Source organism: Muntiacus reevesi, chromosome 1, assembly GCF_963930625.1.
Source record: "Muntiacus reevesi chromosome 1, mMunRee1.1, whole genome shotgun sequence".
NCBI lineage: Eukaryota > Metazoa > Chordata > Mammalia > Artiodactyla > Cervidae > Muntiacus > Muntiacus reevesi.
This window is the reverse complement of record NC_089249.1, coordinates 115631634-115653152: the sequence shown is the minus strand read 5'-3', so window position 1 is coordinate 115653152 and position 21519 is coordinate 115631634. Positions and strand designations below refer to the sequence as shown.

The window sequence follows — 21519 nt, the reverse complement described above, 5'->3', positions numbered from 1 at the left end:
GGCTGCTGTCTATGGGGGTCACACGGAGTCGGACAAGACTGAAGCGACTTAGCAGCAGCAGCAGCAGCAGCATGTCTTACATCAAACATGAAGGACTATTCATATTGTGCACATGGATACCAATTTCTTCTGTATTTTCAAAGAGAGATGATAGCTAATGCATACATTCATTATTTCTTTCAATCAGTAATACAGCTATACACAGTTTCCATATCTTAGATTTTCCCACACTAGCACAAAGAGTTTCCTTTTTTCGTCTAGAGACTGTGAAGTATTCCTTCGTAAGTGTGTTTCAGTATTTATCTCACTGGTATATGACATAGGGCCTTGAAAGTTGTTTCCAGGGCTTCTCTGGTAACTTGGTGGTTAAGAATACAACTGCCAATGCAGGAGACATTGGTTCGTCCCTGATCTGGAAGATTCCACATGTTGTGGGACAACTAAGCCTGTGCATCACAACTTTTGAACCTGTGCTCTAGAGCTGGGAGCTGCAATGACTGAGCCCATGTACTCCAAGTACTGATGCCTGAGTGTCCTAGAGCCTGTATTCCACAATAGAGAGGCCACCACAATGAGAAACCTGCACTCTGCATTTAGGATGAGGCTTCACTTGTTGCAACTAAAGAAAGGCCTGCCTAGCAACAAAGACAAAGCACAACCCCAAATTAAAATAAAATAAATAAATAAAAATTATAAAAAATTGAGTTGTTTCCAGTCTCTGAAATTACAGCAATCCTGCTACAAATATACTGCAGCATGTGCCATTTTCAACTCTGGTTAATAAGTCCGTTAAGACGAATTACTAAATGTGGATTCTGTATCAGCAGTACTTGCGTTTAAATCTTTGAATTATATTTGTACCAATTTGCACTCTCCCTAGCAGTTAACAGAGACCCCCAATTTCCTGGAACCCTTGACACCTAGTGTCCTGTCCAAACTGCTGTTTCTGGCCCATCTGGGAGGTGACACAGGTCCCTCCTAATTTTACCTCGTATGTCATTTATTAGTAGTGAAGTTAAACACATTTTCTCTTTCTGTATTTTTGCCCATGTAAAAATGTGCCTGTTGCTGCTTCTTCTCTGTTATATAAGGGCTCATTATAACTTAAAGAACTGACTGTATTATATTCAGGACTGTATTATAGATTGCAAATGTTCTTCCTTTTACATTTGTTTCTTGCTCTTCTCAACACTTTACCAGAATTAATCATTGTCTTTCAACTTATTTTCCATTTCTTTAAATTAACTAATTCAATCAGAATTGCTTGTTTTTTATTTTTTGTGTATCAGACCATGGTAATCATGTTGGTAATCACTTAAGTGGGATTCCCTGGTAGTTCAGAACGTAAAGAATCTACCTGCAGTGCAGGAGACCTGGCTTCAATCTCTGGATCGGGAAGATCCTCTAGAGAAGGGAATGGCAACCCACTCCAATATTCTTGCCTGGAGAATTCCATGGACAGACCATGGGGTCTCAAGGAGTTGGACACAACTGAGTGATTCACACACACACACACATACACTACAGCAATTCTTCGATAATCAGTTTTTATTTTTAAGGTTTTCTTGAACAAAGCTATCATGACATACATGTTTCAAAAATGAGCTACAATGTTACAATATTAAGACAAAAGATGCCTTTTAAAATATACTTATTAGGGAATCTCAATCTTTTTCATAATTTCACTTATAGTGATATAAGTGGTTCGATATCAAACCATATACTTTACTAATCCCAGGTAGTACAGCAACTAATGCTAAGCTAGCCCCATCAAGGAACTGTGCAATCACTGAAGGCTTATTATTTTTATTTGTTTTAATGTCTTCTTTTAGTTGATATATGTCTTTAACTCCTCAGCTTTCTTTTTAAATCCTTCTGTAAGTAGTTCTTCTTGCATCTGTAAAAAGGGGGGAGTTCCTTTTAGAAAATAGACCAAATAAGTATTTTTTTTTTAATTTATTTTTTTTTATTAGTTGGAGGCTAATTACTTCACAACATTTCAGTGTATTTTTCAATCAAACAACTATAGCAGAAAAGCACGTTTGTCTATTTCTCTAACACCTGAGATGCTTTTTTGATGTCTGTCTAGTATTTGCAACATTTGCACCAGGGAAGGGAGACCATCCAAGGTTTAGAGTTTCTCATGTTCCTTCAACAGCATCTCCCTGGACACACAGGAGCTGGGTGTAGGTCAGGTTTGAAAACTACCCTAGGGAGGGGTTCCAGCCCTTGGGAGAGAATGCAGGTGAATTCTAAATATCTGTCAGTTTTACTGAGGTAGAATGCCCACACACACGTCACCAAAACAGCACTGCTGACTCTCTTTAGAACACTGGCATTCAAACTCCAGGCTGGGGCAAAGAATGCATTTATTCTAGGTATATAAAATGAAATCAGGCAGACCTGGAAACAAATGTAGCAAATTTTACAGTTTTTTAGTATCCTGTATCTCACAGCAGGCACCATCTGATACCTTCAAGAGCAGATGGAACTATCCCAGGTCTCTGACGGTTGTCCCCAAAATTCTAAGGAGTCTAAGACAGAGGTCCTATTCATTTCAGGGCAAATGTGATGCTATAATTACCGTGAATGGCATTCTAATAGTCTGGGTCATTTTATTTGTCCCATCCAAACCCTAACACTACAGAAGGTTCTGAGTCTTACAGAGGTAAGCCTTTAGCACGATCCACATCTCTTTGACATTATAGTGAATCCTGTGTCTCTGAAGTTCCCTCCGGGATCTGACCTTAGGTCAAATTTCTGTCCCTTTATTCCTGAGAAGTTAGGGTTTTCCCCATCAGGCCCTGCCCAGGCCCTTCTAAACTTACCTTCAGCTTGTGTTTCATCATCATTTCCTGCTCTCTCAGAAGGTTTTCTCTTTCCCTTTCCATCTTCTCTCTCAGCTGGGCCACATCTTCACCGAAACCTCTCTCTTGTGCTTTCATTATTTTGCTCCTTGTCATTCAGTTTCTGTGTTAGCAGTTCCTCCTCCATCTCCGCTTTCTGTCTCTTGGTTCGTTCTTCTGTTTCACAAGCATTTTAAAGAGAGATATATGACAGTTATACTGAGCTCTACCCTCCTGAGCTCAGAGACTAGGATGACTTTAAGTTGGTGGGAAGGTGTCTGCTGTTCCTGCTACCACATCAGGCAACCTGCTTTAGCACATGATATAGAGGCACTGATTGGATGTACATGCCACCCAAACTCCCCCATTTATTTCCACATGTAGCAGAGAGGTTCCACAGAAGAAGGGAAAGCTCTGGTTCCAGGAAGTGTTTGCTCCCAACCTGTCTAAGGGCAGCACAGGAGCCACATTCCCCTCTGAGTGCTCAGTCCTCCCCTGTACTTGCCATGGCCTTGTCCCCATCAGCGAGGGCCTGGTCTGCCTGCAGGATGGCTTCCTCCACTCCTCCCTGTGACTGCAGGAAGTTCTGGAGGACCTCATTGGCCCGAGGAAACAACAAGGAGCAAAGACTTGTCAGGTGGGGAAGATGTAGTGTCTTGCTGTGGAAATTATCATTTAGTAAACTTACACCCCAGACCCTTTAAATTCTCCATCCTTTGCAGGCTCCCAAAATGTTTACAGACTCCAGAATTCAGGGCAGGTCTACAAACTCCCATCTCCCACTGTTTGCAACTGCCATATATGCATATTCTCTCTCTTTATTTTTGACTAATGCCCATGTACTCTTTCTTTGTTAGAATATCATTTATGGTTATTTCAACTTGGAGCTTCTACCACCTCTTTCAGGAAGCTTTCCTAAGCTGTTTTCTGAGTTTTGAATAATTGTCAAAAAATTACGGCTGCCCCACCAGCACTACCACTTGAACGCTCTGTGATCTTAAGCAACTTAGTGATATTTCCATATGACATAGTTCTCAGTTTTACAAAGAGAATGACAGCAGTACCTAATTTATTATTCTGAGGACTAAACTAACTGATCGTCTTGGTAATATGCTGGAGCAGACTGACCCTGAGTTCATCTCCTCTCACAGGCACACTGAAGTCACAGCTATGTGCAGAGCAATCATTGGTGAAAAAGAGCAAAATCTAACAGAAATTCAAGGGACCACAATTGATGGATAGGAGGGGCAGTGTCCCAGTACTGCCACACCCCATACACCCAGGTGGATGATCCACAATCCAGAGAGTAATTACAGCTTTAGAGGTGCTCCCACAGTGGTGAGAGGTCCGGCTCCCACATTGGGCCCCGCAGCCAGTGTCTAGCACTGGGAAGACAATCTTCCACAGCATTCTGCTTTGAAGACTAGCGGGGCTTCCTTTCAGGAGTCTCAGAGGGCTTGGGGAAATACAGATTTAACCCTGAAAGAGTACACACCAACTCTTACATGCTCCAGAACCCAGAGAAGAAGCAGCAATTTGACAGGAACCTGGGTTGGACCTACTTCCTGATCTTGGAGGGTCTCCTAGAGGCAGAGGGCAACTTCAGCCTCCTCTGGGGACACAATCACTGCAGCACTCATCTTTGAGAACTCTTTATCCCAGGTGCACATTGGTGCTGACAATTACCATTTAGGAATCTTGCTTTTAGTTTATTAGCTCTAAGACCCGAGTTTATCCTGGCCCAGTCAGCTGACACGGCTGGGATGGTTCAGGCAACTAACTGAGCATGAGCATAGATCCATGCACCAGAAGCCAGGCTACCTTATGAACTCCTGAGGCCAAAGCCAACTCCAGAAAAAAACCAGCACCTTTCAAAAGCCATGGGGTCTAAGCCTGAAAATCCCTGGGCCCTCCAGCCAGAGAGCTGTGACCTACATCTCCACACCAGTGGGAAGATACCGGGAGCAAAAAAACCTCAGTCTCCCAAACTGCACGACCAGCCCACCCTCTAGCAGGCCAGATCCCGCCATGCACCCAGCTGGGTTCAGGCCTTGACCAATATCAGGGCAACAGAAATTTTAAGACATCTCAGGCCCAGTAGCCTACTGTATGAAGGACCAGCTGCCCTATAGTTAACCAAATTAGGTTCTGGGTCTCTTGGATCCTGTAATCAGGACGCTGGAGGCTGCAACCAGTCCCCCCAAACTGGTTCTTCCCTCCAAGAGGCTGGCAACTAGCCCCACTACCTGGCCTTACCCACTAGTGTGGGCAACATCCAGGTCTCCCAGAGCCTCACATCACTCATTGGTAATCTAGCACTAGACTCAGAACCCTCCAGGTTTCCACAGTTAACCTCCTCATGACCTAGTCCCACCAACCAGTGGCTGACAGCTTCTGAACAAAGCAGGAACAAAGGAACCAACAAGCACCTCCTGACTGCAGTCTGCTGTTTTCTCCCAATTCCTTTACTCCTCACCTTAACCCCTTTCCAGGGCACCTGGTTATAATCCTGTTCAACTTTCTTCTTTGCTTCTAAGTAAACATTGTGTCCTCCAGGAACAAAGAAAATTCCTTCTGAAATACTTTGCATCAAAGGCTCTCAAAGGTACTTAAGCTCAGCCTAACAGTAATTGACAGATGCCTCTTCATTCTGAAGCAAGAAAATTGCCTTCTTTTTCTCTGTGAAGTCCTATCAGGGAGAGTGGAGAAATCCAATGGAAAGAAGCTGTTAGAAGGGAAGGTCCAGCTGTGATTCTTTTGGAGGAAGTCTGATAACATAGGGTTGAGACACAGAATAACCGACATGGAGCCAGGAGTCTAGTTTTAGTCCCAGTTCTGACCACCTCTATGTGTGACTTGTGGGAAGTCCCTTAAATCCAGTGGACTCAACCTCAACATCTGTTCAGTGAAGGGGTTGGCAGGCATGAACCCTATGTGGTTCCTTTAGCAGCAGTAGGACAAATAATGATCCATCCACCAACAATGAAAAATGAAAAGTTTAATTATGATGGGAAACAGGGATTCTTCTGCACACTGGGTGCTATGGATAAAAATACATACATAGCAAACCAACTGCCCATTAATGAGTTAAGTACACACTGATCAGAGTTTTGAACTCTTCATGAATTCTTGATTCCCTGAGAGCTTGAGTGTGTGAAAATATAGAAACAAAATTATTTGTTTGTACTTATAAATTAAAATCAGACTTGCTTTCTCAATATGAGGTAAGAGATTTTTGTAACTTGTAAGATGGTCAAGGGAGACTGAAAGTCAAACTTTCAGTGAAGCTGCCAATGGTAAGTAGAACTGTGATCTCCAAGCATTCTCTCCCCTGGTGTCCACACTCTGCATAGTCTGGAGACTTGTGAATATGACAAATATAGATGCTGTGTTTAGCCTATGTTATATGGCACAGGCTAAGTGAAGAAATGGAGATAACCCAAGTGGGCATTACCTAATCACACAAGCCCTTCACATGTAGTCTTCTCCAGCTGGTGGCAGAAGAGGTAATTAGAGAGATTAGAAATTGAAGAAAGAAACAGTGCCCCATTGCTGTTGAAGAGGTAGGGGCTTCCCCAGACTCTACATGTGAGTAGCAAGCCCACGTGACTTTGTTTTCAGCTACAGTACACCGAGCAGATACTCATGGACCCTGAGTGGGAATCTGACCCGGGGAACGATAAGCTATTAGATGTGTGTTTCAACTTGCTAAGCTCAGGGTAATTTGTTTTACTATGACAGAAAATAAAAAGCCCAACTTTTAGAAAGTGGATGGACTGTATAGCTTGTAGAGCCGTATCACCCACTAGAATCTAGACTCGTTTTATAAGAAGCATATGAACCATGGGGTCAAAAGTGCGGTGGCTAGGCATCATTCCAGAAGAAAGGAATCAGGAAGGATATATTCTAGGACACATTACCGTGAGCTTCTTCTGAAACGTCTGCTTGTCATCCTTGAAGGAGTCCCTCATGAAGATGGCGATGGCTTCCTTCTCACAGGCTGCATGCACCTCCAGCAGCTCCTGGAGCGTGTCTGTGGGGAGGCTCAGTCGAGGGGTCATCTGCTCACTGTAGTGGTCAGCTGCCTTCTGCATGACTGCTGAGTTCTCATGCTCAGTCAGAGTTATTACTGCGTTCTCCAAACAGGGAGCTCCTCCACTGTTGATGGCATCTATGTAAGCCTCCACCAGAGTCCCTTACCCTGAAAGATACATGATATTTATGAAATGGGAGAGAATTCTCACCTGCTTTTTAAAAACAGCTTTACAGATCAGCATTTTCAAAATCATTAAAATTTTTTGAAGTTAAAGATTTCTTTTCTTCTATTTATCCTTCTATTCTATTCTATTTATGAAGATTTTCTTCATTCTTGTATCCTCTTCCATTTTCTTGTATGAATCCACTTTTTTTGAATATCATCACTGTATCTCCTATGCACTCTACCTTGTATGTTTCTCCAATTCATCACATTACAATATTGAACAAATCATCTCAAACAGTATGCTCAAGGGTCTCCCAGAACACTTTTCCCGCTGTAATAAAATAAGAACATCTTATAACACTTGTAAGTAATTTACATAATTTGGGGGCTCTATTTGCAAATTAAAACATCTTGATGAAAATGTCATCAGAATTTCGGTACAGTGACACAAAACACGAAACAAGAAGGACTCAGCACAGGACACTGTGTGACTGCCCAGCTGGCATGTTCATGAGGCCAACCCTGTATATAAGATGTATTTATATTTGTTTCTCAGACTCTCGGTAAAACTACATGGATTCATGGACTACTATTTATTTTATTCTTCGTGTAAATTCACAAAATACTTTGCATATCCTCACTCAAAACACCTATCGCATCTCATCACCATGAAGATTTCTATCTTTAACTTATATCATTATTGTAATAGTTTCAAGAGATTTGATAGACTGCAGAAAAAACACACATGTATATAGGCTTCTTTTAGTGAAGAAACATGCATTTCCATGTGTGGCATGAGCATCCACTTTCCAAGTTACATGGAGAAGAAAACACAATTACTGAGAATCCCAGAGTACAATCACAAGTTCATTGCACACTGAGTCACAGAAAGACATGCTCTATTGTGAGAGAATCACGTCCCCCCTTGACAGTGATTCCTTCTCTTAGGGTCTTGGGTTTTGCATGGGTAAAGATATATGAACAGAAATCGTCTGATTTTTTCTGGAAATTCTCATCCACTTGGTTATCTAGCACTTCCTCAATATGGAGTAATAGCTTTTTGTCACTTGTAGGCCAGTCAAAGGCAAAGCATTTTCTTTCTGGAAAAAATTTCCTGATATTCTCTCTGGGCATGCTGGAGTTTTGAATTCTGGGATCCTCGCCAATAGTAGTGAAAAACAAGCAATCATGGAAGGGACAAATTTCAGGTGAGGGGGCTCAAGTGTTTCATTTCTGGGATATTTGCATTTTGGTATCTCCTGTGTCTGTAAATCTTTACTAATCAATTTATGCAAGTCAACTTTATGCTAATCTACTCAGGAAATGGAAAATCCCTTCCCTATTTTTTTTTTTTTTCTGCACAAAGCTGAGAGTGAAGGAAGGCCTCCCAAGTGGTTCAGTGGTAAAAAATCTGCCTCCCAATGCAGGGGACCAGGGTGTGATCCCTGGGTCTGGAAGATCACCAGGAGAAGGAAATGGCAACCCACTCCAGTATTCTTGCCTGGGAAACCCCATGAAGAGAGGAACCTGGTGTGCTATAATCCACAGGGTCACAAAAGTTTAGCACATGACTGAGTGACTAACAACAAGAGTGATGAAAGTACTTCTGAGGAGGCAGTGGAGGAATCCATTCCAAGTGAAGAAACTTCTGATTATTTTCCTTAACCTTCCATGCTGTGTAGTGAATCAACTAATTATTAGATGGTTTTTGAGCAATAGATTTATCCAAGAAATTGTCAGAAATATTTTTCTGATATTACAGTTCCCATGTCTCTAAATGACATGTGTGCTCTAAAGTAATGTAATTATAGAAATAAAGATATTTATGATAATGCTGGGAAGAAAACCTATGGAAATAAATGATTCTCAGGACATAAAGAAAAGCTTTATAAACCAGGGTAAAAGTGTACACATACTATCAAAAGATCACTTTAGCATATACCATCCCATAGTAAAGATAGCTTAAATGAAACTTGGAGACCTCATCCATCTCCTGTATCTTTTTATATTATGTCTTACAGCATCATAGAAGATAGTTCTAGGCATATCTATCAGTAAGTAGTTATTGAAAGAGTGAATAAATGATTTAATATGCAAAATTAATAAAGCTTTTCAGTTCAGTTCAGTCGCTCAGTTGTGTCTGACTCTTTGCCACCCCATGAATCGCAGCACCCTAGGCCTCCCTGCCCATCACCAACTCCCGGAGTTTATTCACACTCATGCCCATCAAGTCAGTGATGCCATCCAGCCATCTCATCCTCTGTCGTCCCCTTCTTCTCCTGCCCCCAATCCCTCCCAGCATCAGGGTCTTTTCCAATGAGTCAACTCTTCGCATGAGGTGGCCAAAATATTGGAGTTTCAGCTTCAGCATCAGTCCTTCCAGTGAACACCCAGGACCGATCTCCTGTAGGATGGACTGGTTGGATCTCCTTGCAGTCCAAGGGACTCTCAAGAGTCTTCTCCAACACCACAGTTCAAAAGAATCAATTCTTTGGCACTCAGCCTTCTTTACGGTCCAACTCTCACATCCATACATGACTACTGGAAAAACCATAGCCTTGACAAGACAGATCTTTGTTGGCAAAGTAATGTCTCTGCTTTTTAATATGCTATCTAGGTTGGTCATAACTTTCCCTCCAAGGAGTAAGCATCTTTTAATTTCTTGGCTGCAATCACCATCTGCAGTGATTTGGAGCCCCAAAAAATAAAGTCTGTCACTGTTTCCTCGGTTTCCCCAAATATTTGCCATGAGATGATGGGACCAGATGACACGATCTTAGTTTGCTGAATGTTGAGCTTTAAGCCAACTTTTTCATTCTCCTCTTTCACTTTCATCAAGAGGCTTTTTAGTTCCTCTTCACTCTCTGCCATAATGCTTTTAGGTACCAGCAATTATCCTCTCTGCTAAAATAACCTAAGCAACTAGCTTTTCTTTTAACATGACATGCACTGTGTAAGTTCAAGAATGAAGAGTGTGATGTTATGAGAAAGAGCATTTAGGAACCAGACAGTCTTACTGGAAGGACATAGCAATTTTTCCCCCTGAACTCTTTAGTGTATAAACAGCCTGTCTATGAAGGAGTTATCTGTGTAGGCTAGTAACATACATTGTGTGAAATGTATGTCAAAAATTAGTCCTTTTGTTTACCTTACGATTCCGTATTTACCAATTTCCAATCTGATAGATTATCTTACTCAAATAGGAGAGGAGAAACACTCAATATATAATACACATATGTCATGAAAAGATGCTCAACATCACTCTTTATTAGAGAAATGCAAATCAAAACCACATTGGTACCATTACACGCCAGTCAGGATGGCTGCTATCCAAAAGTCTACAAGCAATAAATGCTGGAGAGGGTGTGGAGAAAGGGGAACCCTCTTACACTGTTGGTGGGAATGCAAACTAGTACAGCCACTATGGAAAACAGTGTGGAGATTTCTTAAAAAACTGGAAATAGAACTACCATATGACCCAGCAATACCACTTCTGGGCATACACACCGAGGAAACCAGATCTGAAAGAGACACGTGCACCCCAATGTTCATCGCAGCACTGTTTATAATAGCCAGGACATGGAAGCAACCTAGATGCCCATCAGTAGATGAATGGATAAGGAAGCTGTGGTACATATACACCATGGAATATTACTCAGCTGTTAAAAAGAATTCATTTGAATCAGTTCTAATGAGATGGATGAAACTGGAGACCATTATACAGAGTGAAGTAAGCCAGAAAGATAAAGAATATTACAGTATACTAACACATATATATGGAATTTAGAAAGATGGTAACGATAACCCTATATGCAAAACAGAAAAAGAGACACAGAAGTACAGAACAGACTTTTGAACTCTGTGGGAGAAGGTGCGGGTGGGATGTTTCGAAAGAACAGCATGTATATTATCTATGGTGAAACAGATCACTAGCCCAGGTGGGATGCATGAGACAGGTGCTCGGGCCTGGTGCACTGGGAGGACACAGAGGAGTCGGGTGGAGAGGGAGGTGGGAGGGGGGATCGGGATGGGGAATACGTGTAACTCTATGGCTGATTCATGTCAGTGTATGACAAAACCCACTGAAATGTTGTGAAGTAATTAGCCTCCAACTAATAAAAAAAATTAAAATAATAATAATAATACACATATGTCAGCCTTGCTTTTTCTTGGTACCCATTTCTCTAATATTGGATTCTAAACTTCCTCTGTGAACTTACGCTCTGGTCACTGGGGTTTCCAAGTAACAGCAATGATGGAGCCACACCTACATTTCATTCATCAAGCACCATTAGCATGGCCTCAGTCCAGCCCCAAATCAAGATTGACATCAAGTGCTGAATGTCAGGGCTCTTGATCCCACTTCCTACTGAGCTTTCTACCACCTTGCCCCTGCTCTGATACCTGGAATCAACTTCAAGGCATTCTCCAGGTACTCATCTTCAGTTATGGGGTTTCCATCTAACTCCAGCTCCAGCATGAAATTCCGCACAGTCCAGACAAAGTCTGGAAAGAATCTCACAAACTCGACTGAGTCCTCTACATCATCGGAGATGGGAGATGATTTGATTCTGATCAGCTCCAATAATTCAGTCACATAGCTGGGATCTTAGGTAAGGAAAAAGAAGCACTCTGCAACAAAATTTCCAGCTCCTACCCCAAAACAAGTTTTACGAATATTCCCTTTTGCTCCATTTTACTATCTCATCTGCCAACAGAACGGAGTCATGGAAAAGAAGAAACATTGTCAGTTGCTATTCTTAGGAACTAAATGGAATGTACTCTTTCAGTTCTAAGTATACTGCAGCTGTTCCAGGGCCTGGTGGTTGATGGTGTTCACCTGTTGTAGACAAAGCTGCTGCTCAGGAGCACGGCCAGGACAAAGATCCTCGAGTCATTCTTGGAGTCCCCTAGAGAGTACATTACAGCGTGAGGATGCTACCCCTTATGTTCTCATTCAGTTGTTCATTTACTATAACGGCTTCACTGTAACTCAGTAGTGAGACAAATAACACATTATCAAGACAATGAAAATGCAAACCTTTCTGGTGAAGATATTGACCCCTCTAAGCACTTGAGTGTGATTAGCCACTAACAGAAGTGAATGATGCCCTATATATACTTAAAATGTTTAGTACAGTGCCTAGAACATAGAAGCTGTGGGACAGTAAGTGAGTGTTGGTTGCCTTTCCAACATTTTTCTAATATACCATGGTGTATATTAAGAACACAAATGATATTCACTTAAATTAATCAACTACTAACTGCATCTAACTAACAGGAGACACTGATTTGCTTGCTTGGATATAAAGCTTCATATTATACTCCTTGCCTTAGAGAGAGGGCATTGAAGAAGTGCAGGTATACCTGGGAACATAATCTTATTGGAGACATTTACATGCATCCAAGATAAGCTACCAGGCATGGAATCAAATGTTATATTATAAATGGCAAAGGTAAACAAGTAAGTGTTAGTTGCTTAGTCATGTTCGACTCTATGCGACCTCATGGACTGTAGCCGGTGAGGCGTCTCTGTCCAAGGAATGCTCCAGGCAAGAATACTGGGGTGGGTAACCATTCTCTTCTCCAAAGAATCTTCTGGACTCAGGGATTGAACCTGGGTCTCCTGCATTGTAGGCATATTCTTTACTGTCCGAGATACCAGGAAAACCCATATGCCCAAACCAGAAAAAACATTCTGTGCATTCAGAGCAGTAGTGCTTGTGTCTGACTGTAATATGATGGCATTAAGAAATAAATACCTGGAATTTAAAGAATTGACAGAAGATGGATTTGTGGGGTTATAGAAATCATGCAGCTGGAAGGACCCAGAGAAGCCAATCATAATTGCCAGAAAGTGTGGTCATGTAAAGGTATTACATGGTTATTTTATTTGACTGAAGTAGTGATTGTTTGTGTGATAGTAGATGATGAGGCTGAAAACAACATTCAGGGCAATTCATGAGTGACTTTGGAATAGAATACACACACACACACACACACACACACACACACACACACACACACACTCAGGGCTTCCCTCATAGCTCAGTCTGTAAAGAATCTGCTTGCAATGCATGAGACCCAGTTTTGTTTCCTGGGTTGGGAAGATCCCCTGGAGAAGGAAATGTAAACCCACTCCAGTATTCTTGCCTGGAGAATCCTATGGACAGAGGAGCCTGGAAGGCTACAGTCCATGGGGTTGCAAGAGTTGGACTTAGTGACTAAATCATCATCATATATACTATCAAGATATTTATACTAATATGAGCAGCAAGTAGTTCTACTATCAGTGTGCAGTTCAGTGTGCTTTGGTTCTTTGAAAAATGCAGTTAGATAAAAAAAAAAAAGAGGGTCATGAAAATTACAGTCTATAACGAATCCATAGACCAACTTGGGTTGACACTAATGTGATTATTGAACACAATAAATCTGGATTTTTAAATTTAGAAATTCTGAATTTATGTACCAGCTCTTTTCTACAATGATGAAGGCCAAAAATTCAATGCTACTGCTTTCTTGTATAGATACAGATTACTACAAATAAGTCAAAAAGTTTGATTACAACTAACACTGCAAAGACAAAGATTCTAAAATTATCCCATTTACAAAGTTCTTGGTTAAAGTAGCTCATGCTTCTAGATAAGTCAGTGAAGAATTCATCTTCAGAATCTAAAATGTTCCTGGGATAGCTTAAACTTTTCTGGAGATTTGAAAAATACATTATTCAGAGAAATCCTATGTTAATTGTTCCTACCTACACCACCATTAACTCATCAACTCCACATACTTCAACGACTAGGTCCTATTGATTGAATGGGTTATAGCTTTCATAAGGAAGTTTTCAGGAACCTGAGCAACTGGGATAGAATCTCACATTCTTTTCCTCTTGGTTCCCTGTACTGAGAACACTGAATATTTGTCTCCCCAACTCAGCTCTAGGTCTTTAACTCACCGAGATATCTGTTACACTTCATCCCCAGGATTCAAATGCCCAATAAATATTTATTAACTTGTATGGGCTCCCCTGATAGCTCAGTTGCTAAAGAATCCACCTGCAATGCAGGAGACCCCGGTTTGATTTCTGGGTCAGGAAGATCCTCTGGAGAAGGGAAAGGCTCCCACTCCAGTATTCTGGCCTAGAGAATTCCATGGACAGTATAGTCCATGGGGTTGCAAAGAGTTGGACAGGACTGAGAGACTTTCACTGTATCTTTCATCTCAGTGTTAAAAATAATAAAGCTTATTCCTATCAACTGAAGTATATGTTTTACCAAAGAATTAATTCAAGGAAAGAGAATTTGGCCTCATCATTCATAATAGGATTTGTAGTTTATAGGACATGTCATAAAAATCAAATCGAGGTGGGAAATTGAAATGCAAGTGGAGTCTCAAGAGTAAAGAAGATTCCCTGTGTTACTTTATCCACATTGCCCAGACCCTCAGTGTTCAGAAGGACCAGGGTGTGGTTCTCCTTGGAGGGATGGTGCACACACAACATCCAGATGTCCTTGGTTTCAGACCTGACTGTGGAGCCCAGAGGGTAACCTGCACAGAAAGACAAGAATGCAATACCCAGTAAGAGTAATCGTCCAGACTGCCCAGGGGCTGCTTTGGGTGAACTTGTGTGCAGATGAATGCCCGCATGGGAGGAAGATACTTCCATTTTAACAAGGACAGAAAATCCAACCTCTATACATGTTCAGAACCTTCTCAAGGAACACTTTGCTTCCCCTATTCACCTCCTACCATTAATGGCTCTAACTGTATCACATTTTAGAAATAATGCAGACTGTATTAAACTTTCTATATTTATCTGACACTGAAGATCCCCCATATCCTCCATCCTTTCTGATGGATATTTACCAGTGAGAAGCACTAGCAGGAGACTAGAAATCAGGCTCCTGTTCCCCTTGCTTCCACCCTCATCAACCACAGTGCCCCAGTGTCTCTGTTCCTCTACCTTGGTCACATCTTTCATTTAGCATCATCCATTATCTCTGATCTTCGATAATTCTGGAATTCACGCATTGCTTGCCTTTTCACTCTACACGAGTTATAAAAGCTATCTGGTCCTTGTTCCTACCACCTTCTGACTGCTCCATATCCTTCATTGAATCCCTCTGCTTGTGCCCTTGAACTTGTCCCTCCCCTGTCCCCCGCCTTGAAGTTACCTGCTAAGTGGATTATCTGTGTACTTCTAGCACCCGGACTATACATCAGCTGTTGTCAGATATTCTTCCTCCCCTTCCTCTCTGTGTTTCCCTCATTTCTGTTCTTCTCTTCAAAAAGGATGAATTCTTTGTTCATTGACTGAGGTGGGCATGTAACAGCAGGAAATTCAACAAGACCTGTGAGAATTGCTTGCCCCTCTTTCTAAAGGTTTAAACCCATAGTGGGAGAGGATGTGAGGTATATGTTGAAGAAGCTGCAGGCAATGTATCTTATCCATACTCCAAGATTTTGACTGTCTGCCTTAGGCAATGCTCCCTTCAACTGAGAATAGAAATGGATATGATCAAATACCTAGGGGAGCATGGTTCAGCATGGCTCAGGCCAATCAGCTGCCATGTCCTGTGTGTTCTTAGTGTGGGTATAACACCTGAGATGATCTCTACCCCTCTACCTCTTGATGGCATTTGACTTCTTACTGATTAATACAGAGCAACTTGAGCTCCCAGTTTCACCAAGGAGAAAAGACAAGGAGCTCACCACTGTCAGGTATTTGAGATAAAGAGCAGATAAAGAAGTCATCACAAGGAGAAAGAGAAAGCAGTGACCTGGTCTTGATTGTCCACCTACCTGGGCATAAGTATAGTTTGTTTGGTTTTTGTTCTTTCTGTGATATGACTGGGGTTCAGCTCAGTCACTCAGTCGTGTCCAACTCTTTGAGACCCCATGGACTGCAGGACGCCAGGCCTTCCTGTCCATCCTGAACTCCCGTAGTTTACTCAAACTCATGTCCATTGAATCGGTGATGCCATCCTCATCTCATTCCCTTCTCCTGCCTTCAATCTTTCTCAGCATCAGGGTCTTTTCAAATGAATCAGTTCTTCACATCAGGTGGCCAAATAACTGGAGTTTCAGCTTCAGCATCGTCCTTTCAATGAATATTCAGGAATGATTTACTTTGGGATGGACTGGTTGGTTCTCCTTGCAGTCCAAGGGACTCTCAAGAGTCTTCTCCAACACCACAGTTCAAAAGCATTGATCTTTCTGTGCTCAGCTTTCTTTTCAGTCCAACTCTCATATCCATACATGATTAGTGGAAAAACCATAGCTTTGACTAGACAGACCTTTGTTTGCAAAGGAGTGTCGCTGCTTTTTAATATGCTGTCTAGGTTGGTGACAGCTTTTCTTCCAAGGAGTAAACGTCTTTCAATTTCATGGCTACAGTCACCATCTGCAGTGATTTCAGAGCCCCCCAAAATCAAGTCTGTCGCTGTGCCCATTGTTTCCCAATCTATTTGTCATGAAGTGATGGGACTAGATGCCATGATCTTAGTTTGCTGAATGTTGAGTTTTAAGCCAACTTTTTCACTCTTCGCTTTCACTTTCATCAAGAGGCTCTTTAGTTCTTCTTCACTTTCTGCCATAAGCGTGGTGTCATCTGCATATCCGAGGTTACTGATATTTCTCCCAGCAATCTTGATTCCAGCTAGTGCTTCATCTAGCCCAGTGTTTCTCAAGATGTACTCTGCATAGAAGTTAAATAAACAGGGTGACAATATACAGCTTTGACGTACTCCTTTTTCCATTTGGAACCAGTCTCTTGTTCTGTGTCCAGTGCTAACTGTTGCTTCCTGACCTACATAGAGAATTCTCAAGAGACAGGTCAGGTGGTCTGGTATTCCCATCTCTTTCAGAATTTTCCAGTTTATTGTGATCCACACAGTCAAACGCTTTGGCACAGTCAATAAATCAGAAATAGATGCTTTTCTGGCACCCTCTTGCTTTTTCAATGATCCAGTGGATGTTGACAATTTGATCTCTGGTTCCTCTGCCTTTTCTAAATCCAATTTGAACATCTGGAAGTTCATGGTTCACATATTATTGAAGCCTGGCTTGGAGAATTTTGAGCATTACTTTGCTAGGGTGTGAGATGAGAGCAATTGTGTGGCAGTTTTGAGCATTCTTTGACATTGCCTTTCTTTGAGATTGGAATGAAAATTGACCTTTTCCAGTCTTGTGGCCACTGCTGAGTTTTCCAAATTTGCTGGCATATTGATTGCAGCACTTTTGAAGCATCATCTTTTCGGATTTTAAATAGCTCAACTGAAATTCCATCACGTCCACTAGCTTTGTTCATGGTAGTGTTTTCTAAGGTCCACCTGACTTTGCATTCCAGGACATCTGGCTCTAGGGGAGTGACCACACCATTGTGGTTATTTTTTGTATAGTTCTTCTATGTATTCATGCCACCTCTTCTTAATATCTTTTGCTTCTGTTAGGTCCATACCATTTCTGTCCTTTATTGAGTCCATCTTTGCATGAAAATCTCCCTTGATATCTCTAATTTTCTTGAAGAGATCTCTAGTCTTTCCCATTCTGTTGTTTTCCTCTATTTCTTTGCATTGATAGCTGAGGAAGGCTTTCTTATCACTCCTTGCTATTCTCTGCATTCAGATGGGTATACCTTTCCTTTTCTCCTTTACCTTTCACATCTTTTCTTTTCTCAGTTATTTGTTCATTTTGCCTTTATGCATTTTTTTTTTTCATGGGGATGGTCTTGATCACTGCCTCCTGTACAGTTCATGAACCTCCATCCATAGTTATTCAGGCCCTCTCTCTATCAGATCTAATCCCTTGAATCTATTTGTCAATTCCAGTGTATAATTGTAAGGGATTTGATTTAGGTAATAACTGAATGGTCTAGTGGTTTTCCCTACTTTCTTCAATTGAATTCTGAATTTGGTAATAAGGAGTTCACGATCTGAGCCACAGTCAGCTCCCAGTCTTGTTGTTGCTGACTATATAGAGCTTCTCCATCTTTGGCTGCAAAGAATATAATCGATCTGATTTTGGTGTTGACCATTTGGTGATGTCCATGTCTATACATGGACAGTCTCCTCTTGTGTTGTCGGAAGAGGGTGTTTGCTATGATCAGTGCATTCTCTTGGCAAAATTCTATTTAGCCTTTGCCCTGCTTCATTCTGTACTCCAAGGCCAAACTTGCCTGTTACTCCAGGTATCTCTTGACTTCCTACTTTTGCATGCCAGTCCCCTATAATGAAAAGGACCTTTTTCAGGGTGTTAGTTTTTTTTAAATTAATTAGTTAATTGATTTTACTTTTCAATGTGGTATTGGTTTTGCCATACATTGACTTGAATCCGCCATGGGTGTTCATGTGTTCCCCATCCTGAACCCCCCTCCCACCTCCTTCCCCATCCCATCCCTCTGGGTCATCCCAGTGCACCAGCCCCGAGCATCCTGTATCATGCATCAAACCTAAATTGGTGATTCATTTCATATATGATAATTTACATGTTTCAATGCCATTCTCCCATATCATCCTGCCCTCGCCCTCTTCCACAGATTCCAAAAGACTGTTCAATACATCTGTGTCTCTTTTGCTGTCTTGCATACAGGGTTATCGTTACCTTCTTTCTAAATTCCATATATATGCATTAGTACAGTGTATTGGTGTTTATCTTTCTGACTTACTTCACTCTGTATAATAGGCTCCAGTTTCATCCACCTCATTAGAACTGACTCAAAAGTATTCTTTTTAATGGCTGAGTAATATTCTATTGTGTATATGTACCACGACTTTCTTACCCATTCATCTACTGATGGACATCTAGGTTGTTTCCATGTCCTGGCTATTATAAACAGTGCTGTGATGAACATTGGGGTGCATGTGTCTCTTTCAATTCTGGTTTCCTTGGGGTGTATGCCCAGCAGTGAGATTGCTGGGTCATATGGCAGGTCTACGTCCAGTTTTTTAAGGAATCTCCACATTGTTCCCCATAGTGGCTGTACTAGTTTGCATTCCCACCAACAGTGCAAGAGGGTTCCCTTTTCTCCACACCCTCTCCAGCATTTATTACTTGTAGACTTTTGGATAGCAGCCATTCTGACTGGCATGTAATGGTACCTCACTGTGGTTTTGATTTGCACTTCTCTAATAATGAGTGATGAGGTTATTTTCATGTGTTTGTTAGCCATCTGTATGTCTTCTTTAGAGAAATGTCTGTTTAGTTCTTTGTCTCACTTTTTGATTGGGTCATTTATTTTTCTGGAATTGGGCTGCAGGAGTTGCTTGTATATTTTTGAGAATAATTTATGTCTGTTGTTTAATTTGCTATTATTTTCCCCATTCTGAAGGCTGTCTTTTCACCTTGCTTATAGTTTCCTTTGTTGCACAAAAGCTTTTAAGTTTCATTAGGTCCCTTTTGTTTATTTTTGCTTTTATTTCCAATATTCTGGGAGGTGGGTCATAGAGGATCTTCCTGTGGTTTATGTCGGAGAGTGTTTTGCCCATGTTCTTTAGGAGTTTTGTAGTTTCTGGTCTTACATTTAGATCTTTAATCCATTTTGAGTTTATTTTTGTGCATGGTGTTAGAAAGTGTTCTAGTTTCATTCTTTTACAAGTGGTTGACCAGTTTTTCCAGGACCACTTGTTAAAGAGATTGTCTTTTCTCCATGATATATTCTTGCCTCCTTTGTCAAAGATAAGATGTCCATAGGTACATGGATTTATCTCTGGGCTTTCTATTTTGTTCTATTGATCTATATTTCTGTCTTTGTGCCTGTATCACACTGTCTTGATGACTGTGGCTTTGTAGTAGAGACTGAAGTCAGGCAGGTTGATTCCTCTGGTCCCATTCTTCTTTCTCAAGATTCCTTTGGCTATTCGAAATTTTTTGTATTTCCATACAAATTGTGAAATTATTTGTTCTAGTTCTCTGAAAAAATACCGTTGGTAGTTTGATAGGAATTGCATTGAATCTATACATTACTTTGAGTAGTACACTCATTTTCACTATATTGCTTCTTCCGATCCATGAACACGGTATATTTCTCCATCTATTTGTGTCCTCTTTGATATCTTTCATCAGTGTTTTATGGTTTTCTATATATAGGTCTTTTGTTTCTTTAGGTAGATTTATTCCTAAGTATTATATTCTTTTTTTTTGCAATGGCGAATGGTATTTTTTCCATAATTTCTCTTTCTGTTTTCTCATTGTTAGTGGGATGTTAATTTTAGAAGGTCTTGTAGGTCTTCATAGAACCATTCAACTTCAGCTTCTTCAGTATTACTGGTCAGGGTATAGACTTGGATTACCGTGATATTGAATGATTTGCCTTGGAAACGAACAGAGATCATTCTGTCGTTTTTGAGATTGCATCCAAGTACTGCATTTCAGACTCCTTCCATGACTATGAGGGCTACTCCATTTCTTCTAAGGGATTCTTGCCCACACTAGTAGATATAATGGTCATCTTAGTTATTCACCCAATCCAGTTCATTTTAGTTCACTGATTCCTAAAACGTTGATGTTCAATCTTGCCATCTCCTGTTGTATCACTTCCAATTTAACTTGATTGATGGTCCTATCTTTCCAGGTTCCTATACAATATTGCTCTTTACAGCATCAGACTATACAGCCATCAACAGTCACATCCACAACTGGGTGTTGTTTCTGCTTTGACTCTGTCCCTTCATTCTTTCTGGAGTTATTTCTCCACTGATCTCCATTACCACATTGGGCACCTACCGACCTGTTCATCCTTCAATGTCCTATCTTTTTGCCTTTTCATACTGTTCATGAGGTTCTCAAGGCAAGAATACTTAAGTGGTTTGCCATTCCCTTCTCCAGGGCACCACGTTTTTTCAGAAGTCTCCACCATGACCTGTCTGTCTTGGGTCACCCTACAAGACATGGCTCATACTCATTGAGTTAGCCAAGGCTGTAGTCCATGTGATCAGATTGGTTAGTTTTCAGTGACTGTGGTTTTCATTCTGTCTGTCTTCTGATGGAGAAGAACAAGAGGCTTATGTAAGCTTCCTGATGGGAGAGACTGACTGAGGAGGAAAATTGGCTCTTGTTCTAAAAGGTGGGACCGTGCTCAGTAAATCTTTAGTCCAGTGACCGTGGTTCAGTTTAGTTTAGTACAGTTCAGTCGCTCAGTCGTGTTGACTCTTTGCAACCCCATGAATCATAGCACGCCAGGCCTCCCTGTCCATCACCAACTCCTGGAGTTTACTCAAACTCATGTTCATCGAGTCAGTGATGCCATCCAGCCATCTCATCCTCTGTCGTCCCCTTCTCCTCCTGCCCCCAATCCCTCCCAGCATTAGGATCTTTTTCAGTGAGTCAACTCTTGACATGACGTGGCCAAAGTACTGGAGTTTCAGCTTCAGCATCAGTCCTTCCAATGAACACCCAGGACTGATCTCCTCTAGGATGAACTGGTTGGATCTCTTTGCAGTTCAAGGAACTCTCAAGAGTCTTCTCCAACACCAC

The 21519-nt window shown here is 41.3% G+C and overlaps 1 pseudogene; it reads right to left on the bottom strand.

Moving 5' to 3' along the window:
- Positions 1 to 1828: 1828 nt before the first annotated feature.
- On the bottom strand, positions 1829 to 20077 carry LOC136150039 (guanylate-binding protein 7-like; annotated as a pseudogene).
- Between the last annotated feature and the right edge of the window lie 1442 nt (positions 20078 to 21519).